Source organism: Cicer arietinum, chromosome 2 (genome assembly GCF_000331145.2).
Source record: "Cicer arietinum cultivar CDC Frontier isolate Library 1 chromosome 2, Cicar.CDCFrontier_v2.0, whole genome shotgun sequence".
Taxonomy (NCBI): Eukaryota; Viridiplantae; Streptophyta; class Magnoliopsida; order Fabales; family Fabaceae; genus Cicer; species Cicer arietinum.
In genome coordinates this window covers 24,650,454-24,659,431 of record NC_021161.2, presented here as the reverse complement: position 1 = coordinate 24,659,431, position 8,978 = coordinate 24,650,454, and the positions used below count along the sequence as shown (strand labels likewise).

At 31.3% G+C, this 8,978-nt stretch overlaps 1 long non-coding RNA gene across 1 annotated transcript; it reads right to left on the bottom strand.

Moving 5' to 3' along the window:
• Nucleotides 1-4,549: 4,549 nt before the first annotated feature.
• On the bottom strand, nt 4,550-7,446 carry LOC140919480 (uncharacterized). The gene is made up of 2 exons (XR_012162085.1): nt 7,189-7,446; nt 4,550-5,047 (listed from the first exon to the last, which is right to left on the bottom strand). It is a non-coding gene; the product is annotated as an uncharacterized lncRNA (long non-coding RNA).
• Between the last annotated feature and the right edge of the window lie 1,532 nt (nt 7,447-8,978).

Sequence of the window (8,978 nt, the reverse complement as noted above, 5' to 3'; positions counted from 1 at the left end):
GATACTATTTACTTAAATATTTTGATATATAGTAATGTGATTATGATACGGTCTATTATGATTGTTGCGTGTTCTTCTTACTTATATTATACTATTAACATGATTTTGAAACTCACCTCTTTCGTTGTTTGTGTTTGATTGGCTTGGCCCTGCGTTTGTGAAATCGCAGTTGTTACAGCTTAGTAAGTCTTGAAGTTCAAGTTTGGGAGGAACCCGCTCTGATAGCTGATACCGGGAATAAGGGTTGTAATTTGTATTTTACTTATTTATTTTGAAACGACTTTTGTATGAAAACCATAAGTACTAATAGGTTTTTAGAATTAAATCAAGTAATTATACTTAATTCAAGCTTATTCAGATTGCACTATGGAGTAAAGAAGTTAAAGTGTTCCTTTTGATTTTTGAGTCACCTCCTTCGTTGTTTGTGTTTGACTGGCTTTGCCCTGCGTTTGCGAAATCGCAGTTGTTACAGGTTAATAAGTCTTGAAGTTCAAGTTTGGGAGGAACCCCGCTCTGATAGGTGATACCGGGAATAAGGGTTGTAATTTGTATTTTACTTATTTATTTTGAAACGACTTTTGTATGAAAATCATATAAGTACTAGTAGGTTTTTAGAATTAAATCAAGTAATTATACTTAATTCAAGCTTATCCAGATTGCACTATGGAGTAAAGAAGTTAAAGTGTTCCTTTTGATTTTTGAGAAACGTGATATCGTAAATTAAAAATTAATGTTTTTATTTTCTTGGAAACATATTTTTATTTATCCGCTACAAATTTGATAGAAATGTGATATAAATTATTATATATATTATTTTGGGGTTTATGGTGTCACACATTAACCTGTAATAACTGCGATTTCTCAAACGCAGAGCCAAGCCAGTCAAACACAAACAACGAAGGAGGTGAGTTTTGAAATCATGTTAATAGTATAATATAAATAAGAGGAACACGCAATTAATCATCAACAAACCGTATCATTACACAAATATTCTTCAAGGAAAAACATCACATTATATAGTCAAAATCAAAGAAAATCCATACACTTCATTGTAACATCAAATTATCGCATAAATTATTATCACACATAACAAATATTAATCACAACAAAACAATCATAAGAAAATGCAATGCTATGCATGAGCTTAGATTCTACTTCACAAAGTGGTACCATTCTAACTCTGAAGTACTTGGTTAGGAGGCTTGATACTATGCCACCATCTCGGTGGACGGACAATTCAAATTGGCCCTGTCCTCATAGATCCCCTCAACTCAAACCGAGACACATATATGTGACAGTTGAGGTAAACGTGTGTAACGTGGTAGCTCCCGACATTTGGAGTGCAACCTCCAAGTCACCTAGGAATTCCCCACCTGAATACCTCCAAGGTCTAACAATCTTGCCTTAAGGCTCGACAACTAGGGATGGCAAAAAAATCCGCACCCGCGGATACCCACCCAAACCCGTTTGATTTGGGCGGAGAAAACCCGCTTTGATTGGGTGCGGGTGCGGGTGCGGATTTTCCCCGGAATTAAATTTCGGGTGCGGGGACGGGTGCGGGGGTGATGATATTCAACCCGCACCCAAACCCGCCCCGCAAGTATTATTAGAGTAAATTTTGAATTTTCTATACATATACATATCAAATATATATAGGCAGGGAAACCCGAAACCTGTTGTGGGCAGGGATGGGGGTTTAATTTTCACACCCGCTATGAAACGGGTGCCACTGCGGATTTTCCCCGATTAGTCGGGTGCGGGGGTGGAGGAGGCAAAATCCGCCTCCGATCCGCCCCGTTGCCATGCCTATCGACAACAGACCGCCACGATCAAACTCATTTAGTTGTACTTCCCCAAAATCACTAGGCTTGTCAGGCCCTACCTATATGATGACAAAATGATCTTAACTTCATAATTTCTCAATATTTATTTTCTCCCCTCGTTGGCTTATGATACTCCATTAAGAGCATCATCTCAAACACAAATTGGAATCACAATTATTTCACCAACTATGGGGTTGCTTCAATATTCTCATCACAAATTCACAACATCACTATCATTAATCATATCTCATCACATAAACTCATCACAAATTTATAGCATCGCTATCATCAATCATACATCATCACCTATGCTTGTCACAAATTTATAAAATCGTTATTATTAATTATACATCATCATAATCTCATAAACGTATCAAAATGAATTCACTTTTTAATATGACATCACATAAACATGTCTAATCAAACATATATATAAAATTCATAATAAAAATAATATCAAATATCACACATTTAATAAAAATAAATCAAACATCACAATAATATAAATACCACACATTTAACGAAGTTAAATCAATCAACACCTTATAAATATTTCTATTCCACATTTTAATCTCACAATTCCCATGTTTTTAAATTAATAGTTTATCACTCAAAGGGCTACTGCCGTACGTAGCGATCCCCGAATGAATCGTTGGGAAATACGGTTTTCCCGTTCATCTCAAATTATATTATACTCATGAATTCAAACGCTCTCTCATCCCTTACCTTATTTCGACGCTTTCACATAGGAATAGGATTCCAAGAGCAAACAGCCTTTGTTCATTGACTCTTTGTCCATCAATCGATCTAACTCGACAGTTTATGGGTAAACGTTAAAAATAAAATATGAGAAGATACTCCAAAAACTAAATTCAAAATTCGGCGAAGGAAAATTACCATAAATCACAAAACCAATCAGTGGATAATATAGCCACTTTTCACATGGTTGTTTTGGCATTGGTTCCACTCAAATCGGACTTACGGTGAATGAGAACGATGCAAAATAACGAATTCTACAAACGGAGAAGTCGGATATTTTAGAGAGAAATTGGGGTTGTTAAAATTCTGAAAAATTATGTTTAATGAACTAGTTAAATGAATGAAATAACATACTCAAATTTGAGTGAAAATGGAGAAAGTTTTCTAGACAGTTATGGATAACTGGTGCCAAACGATAGGTTGTTGTTGTGTTTCCACTTTGGTTTCAAAGTTGCCCGTCCAATTTTTTATTTATTTATTAAAATTAGGGTTCACACATGGTTAAAACTCATTGGTCACTCTATTTATTTTTAAATAAAACCAATAATTAATAAAACTAATGTTTTAACATTTTTTTTTAACATAATTTAATTACTAAATATTGCTAATATTTCCAAACTAATATTTTATGAAATAAAGTAATAAATCGTTTAAAATATATTAATAATCAAAACCTTCATATTCAAAATAATCACCCTAATGATACTTTTTTTTTTCTTCTTAATACTCACATTAAAATACTATCATAATTAGAGAATATTCAAAATTATAAAATAAATAAGTATAAAATCAACACTTTATATTAAATACTAAATCATACTAAATATATATATAATCACAATATCATAATAAGTATATAAAAATAAAGAAAATCAAACAAAATATTACCACTATCTCAAGATAATTATTTATAAAATAAATAATTAAAATAAAATATATTTAGAATTAAATAAATATAATTAAGTACACATTTTATAACAGTCAAACGCATATAAGAATGATATATTAATTGGGTGTGCGTATATACACGTAAAATCGTATAAAATCTTTTTCTTTAAAATATATATTACACTAAATACTATTATTTTTTAAAAATTATATCAAATAATAAAATATAATAAAACTAGCACATCATAAACATCACCTATATAACGGAAATTAATTACAAAGTTTATTAACATATATTTTATAATAATTTTAACATCAAATTAATTATTTAAAATCCTATTTAATTAATAAAATAGTTTATCATAAAATTTAGGGTGTTACAACTGCTGCCAAGACTCTGCGGGATCTAGACTTTTATTTTGATGGGTCCTTGTAACACTTTTTGATGTGACGTGGGGAAGTTCAAATTCTTGGGGCAGTGCTTTAGTACAGGTGTCTACCGAGAATACCCCAGGGGTATGAGCTATGTCTGATAGGTCTCATAGCCCCGATATATTTTGTTGTTTAAATACTATGGGTTTTGTTTAAGAAAAACTATTTTCCGCTGCTTGTAAATATTTGTTGACTTTTTTCGTTATGTTACGAATTAAATATTTTATCCAAAAGTATTTATTTATTTAATCCTTTATTTTATGAATTTGTTTAAGAAAACGGGTAGTTACATACCATGTGAAGACCAAAATGAGCTAAAATATTATTCAATTGAGACTTTTGTACTTATTGAACAAACTACATTGATGTATAACCAAAATGATTAATAAACCTAGTAAATACTAAAATGAGCTAAACGAACTACGTTGTTGTAGCAACAAAACGAACTAGATTAAACCTAGTAAAAACTAAAATAAGGTAAAATATAAATCCATTGAGACTTTTGTATTTATTGGGTGAACTACATTGTTTAAGAACCAAAATGGACTACAATAAACATAGTAAAGACCAAAATGACTTAAAATATTAAATCACTAATAATTTTGCACTTATTGGACGAACTACATTGATTAATAAAAATGAAGAACTAAAGAAGAAAATACTTTTGGATAAATATTTAAGTCGTAACACAACGAGAAAAGTCAACCATATTTACAAACAGCGGAAATAGTTTTTGAAACAAAATCCAAAGTATTTAAATAGAAAAATACAACGGGGCTATGAGACCCATCAGACATAGCTCATACCCTTGGAGTATTCTCGGCAGACACCTGCATAAAAGCACTGCCCCAAGAATCTCTACTTTCCACACATCACATCAAAATGTGGAACATGGACCCATTAAAAGAAAAAGTCATCAGACAGTTTAAGCTTAGATACAATCTTCCAAAATGAAATAAATACAATCCCAAGAGAAAGACTTCTAGTCCTTATACAACCACCTAATCTGATCATGCTACAAAACTACACCACCCTGGTGATCTCCATGCGCCCCGCAAGATCCTCCTGACACAGCTTTGGTCAAGTATGACTAACTACTTTCCCATCTCCAGGGTACTAACCGGTAGGATGATCCTGGTTCTTATCTGAGGGCAAAGCCCAGATTTCCACAATAATTGTAAAGGTCAACAACCGAAATTAACAAACATCACATAACAAAATTCTTATATTTTCAAAGGCTCAAAAGAACCTTTCGTCTTAGCATACTCCTCGAAAGGGTTTTCATATGTCCAAAAATGCATAAACAATGTTGAAAAATGAACTTTTGACAAACTGCATTGTCGTGGCCGAATACAATTGAGAAAAGGCAGATTTTCAATTCTAAAATGGCTCTGAATCAATCAACACTTCAAACATTAATGTTATCAACTATGAACACATAATTAACACCAAATTAATCTCCACAAATTCACACCTCAATCACACATCGAATATTCATTAAATCAATTATGAACACATAAATACATCAAAACTTGATCAACCTAACTTCACACCTCAAAGTAATTACGACAAATCACAACAACAACCGAATATGTATATACAATTATCAAAGTATAACAAACATGACTCGCGTGCCAAGCACCCTAATGCAATGCGTATATGCCAAAATGCATCATTTCGAAATTCCAAACCAAAACCCTCCTCGAGGGGCGTAAATCATAATTGTACAGCCTCTCACAGACCAGTACTAATTACCGAGGTGCAATCTCTCACGGATCAGCACGATTTACTAGCGTGCAGTCTCTCATAGACCAACACGACATATAAGAGTGCAATCGCTCACAAACCAGCACAATTTTCTAGAGTGCAATCGCTCACAGATCAGCACATTCTAGAGTGCAATCTCTCACAGATCAGCACGACGCGACAATCCCCGCAAGGATAAGATGAACCAACAATTCACATGGCATCATCCTGTGGCCCATCACGGTCACCGCTATCACCATGGCCCCATCGCGGTCACCATGTACTATGAAATGCATGAGCATACTCTGACTCTTTTCACCACAATCATTAAGTAAATGCAGTTATTAAAAGATTCCCCATTTTTAATACTCATTTAACACTAATGATTTTTCAAACACCACATAGAGCATACTCAAACATATTTATTCACACCAATTTAAATTTCCACAACCACACATAAATCACATCTCCAAATTTCATCCACACCTAAATTGAATTAAATTCATTTTCCACCAAGTCACACATAAATTTCATCTCAAAAATTCATAATATTAATTATGAACACATCAATTTCACCTAACATAAATCACCAAAATTTCCAAACATTAATCACCACAACAACATTAATATATCAGAGTTCTCTCCACCGCTAACTCGGTGCCAACGGTCTCGATTCCTTTTCGAGACTCAAGGAGCTAACTACATAAACATAAATATTTATAACAATTTGTTCACAATAAAATTAATCCACACACAACAAAATTCCTAAAATTAAATCTTTCTCACACACCAAACTTTTAAAACCAAATAATCTATATTATTTAGTTAAAACTAAAAAAAAAATATTGTCAAAATTTCACATACACATACTCGACTGTTAAAGCACCGAAATTTTTGAGTTAATAAAATACTCTAAACCCTTTTTTTTTCTTTAAAAACTCAATCAAAGAGTAATTAAAAGAGTAACATTTTAAACTCTAACGATTGTTAATTTCAATATATCTTTTTACTCAAACTCTTTAACTTAGTTAAAATTTGAATTTTTTCACAACTTTAACAACTCTAAATTTTTCGTAAAATTTCAACTTCATTCAAACTCATTTATTTGAAAATAGCTCATTACGTAACTCAAACATATCAAATTTAATTACCGCCAATTCACACCAAATTCAATCAATTCAATTCCACAACACATATATAGCACCTCAATTAAATTTCAACAATTCAAACATAACTCACCCAATTTTAAAACTCCATATTTTTACACATAAACCACCAAATTTCATCAATTCATTTTCTACAAAATCCACAAATAAATCACATCTCAAAAATTCATAATAATAATTATGAACATATAAATCACACCAAATTTCATCAATTCATTTTCTACAAAATCCACAAATAAATCACATCTCAAAAATTCATAATCACATTAAATTAATTTTTGACAAAATCACACCTTAAATACATCAAATTTCTTTTCCACAAAATCACAATTAATGTCCTAAATGCAAACTAAAAGTTTGGAAGGAGCCCTTACCTTAACGTTAGCTCTAACATGCGATTACGGTACCGTATTTAATTCCGGTAAAATTTAAGTTTGTGACGTCACGTCGAAAACTAGATCACTAGCACCGCAGCATGGCAATGAGCAACTTTCTCTTCTGTTACTTTTCGAATGGAAGCTTAGATCTAATAAATAAATGGTGGTTTATTTTTGAGTTTTGTTGAAAAAAACACTAACATAGCTTGTTTTATTTTTGAAACAGAGGAAGAGAAAGAGGAAGATGGGCTGACGTGAAAAGGGAATTGGAAATTGCTTCCTTTCTTCCTTTCTTCCTTTCTTATATATATATATATAATATATATTAAAATAATAATAATATATTATAATAATATTAATAATAAATATCTAAACAAATATCTAGATACTTACTAATATCTAGATATTTTTATAAAAATCATCATTACGTCTGTCACCTCACATCACATCACAAATCATTTTTTTCAGAAAAATATCTACTCTCGCCGTAATTCAATGGGCAGATGAATTTTTTTGAAAAATACTGTATCTCAGAAAAAAAATTTCTTCTACAAAAGATTCACCGTAATTAAATAAAATTATTCATCGACGAATAATTTTAATCGGGTCTCCAAAAAGATATTTTTGGCATTTAACTCACAAAATGCCATAAAATCGGCTAAAAAGTCGCAGAAATTCAACACAAAATTCTCCAAAATACATAAATTAGAATTTAAAATTAAGGGTCTTACATAGAACGAATTGCATAAATGTAGAAACCAAATGGACTAGAATAAACCTATTTCAGACCAAAATGTCCTAAAATATTAATCCGTTAAGGCTTTTGCACTTATTGGACGGACTACATTGGTTAGGAATCAAAATGATCTAGAATAAACCAAGAATAAACCTAGTAAAAACCAAAATGACCGAAAATATTAATCCATTGAGAATTTTGCACTAAATGGACAAACTAAAATGATTTAGATTAAAAATGGCCTAGAATAACCTAGTAAAGACCAAAATAAAGTTAAATAATGATCCCATAAGACTTTTGATGTTTTTAGACAAACTACATTGATAAAGATAAAAAATGGCCTAGAATAAATCTAGTAAAAACCAAAATAACCTAATATATTTATCCATTGAGACTTTTGCACTTATGTGATGAACTATATTGATTAATAACCAAAATGGACTACAATAAACCTAATAAAGAACAAAATGAGCTACAATATTAATCCACTAAGAAATGTTCACTTATTGTCAAACTACATTGATGTAGAACCAAAATGGACTAGAATAAACCTATTTAAGACCAAAATGACCTAAAATATTAATCCATTGAGACTTTGGCACTTATTGGACGAGCTACATAGATAAGGAATAAAAATGGACAAGAATAAACCTAATAAAGAATAAAACAACCTAAAATATTAGATGAACTTCATTGATTAAGAACCAAAATGGACTAGAATCAATATAGTAAAGACCAAAATTAGCCAAAACATTAATCCATTTGGAATTTTGCTGTAATGGGAGGAGCTACATTGATTAAGAATAAAAATGGGCTAGAGTAAACCTAGTATAGACCAAAATGACCTAAAATATTAATCCCTGAGATTTTGCTCTTATTGGATGCACAACATTTATTAATAAGCAAAATGACCTAGAATAAACTTATTAAAGACCAAAATAATATAAAATATTAATCCATTGACAATTTTGCATTTATTGGATGCACTACATTGACGTAGAACCAAAATGTACTACAATAAACTTATTGGACGAACTACATTGATTTAGAA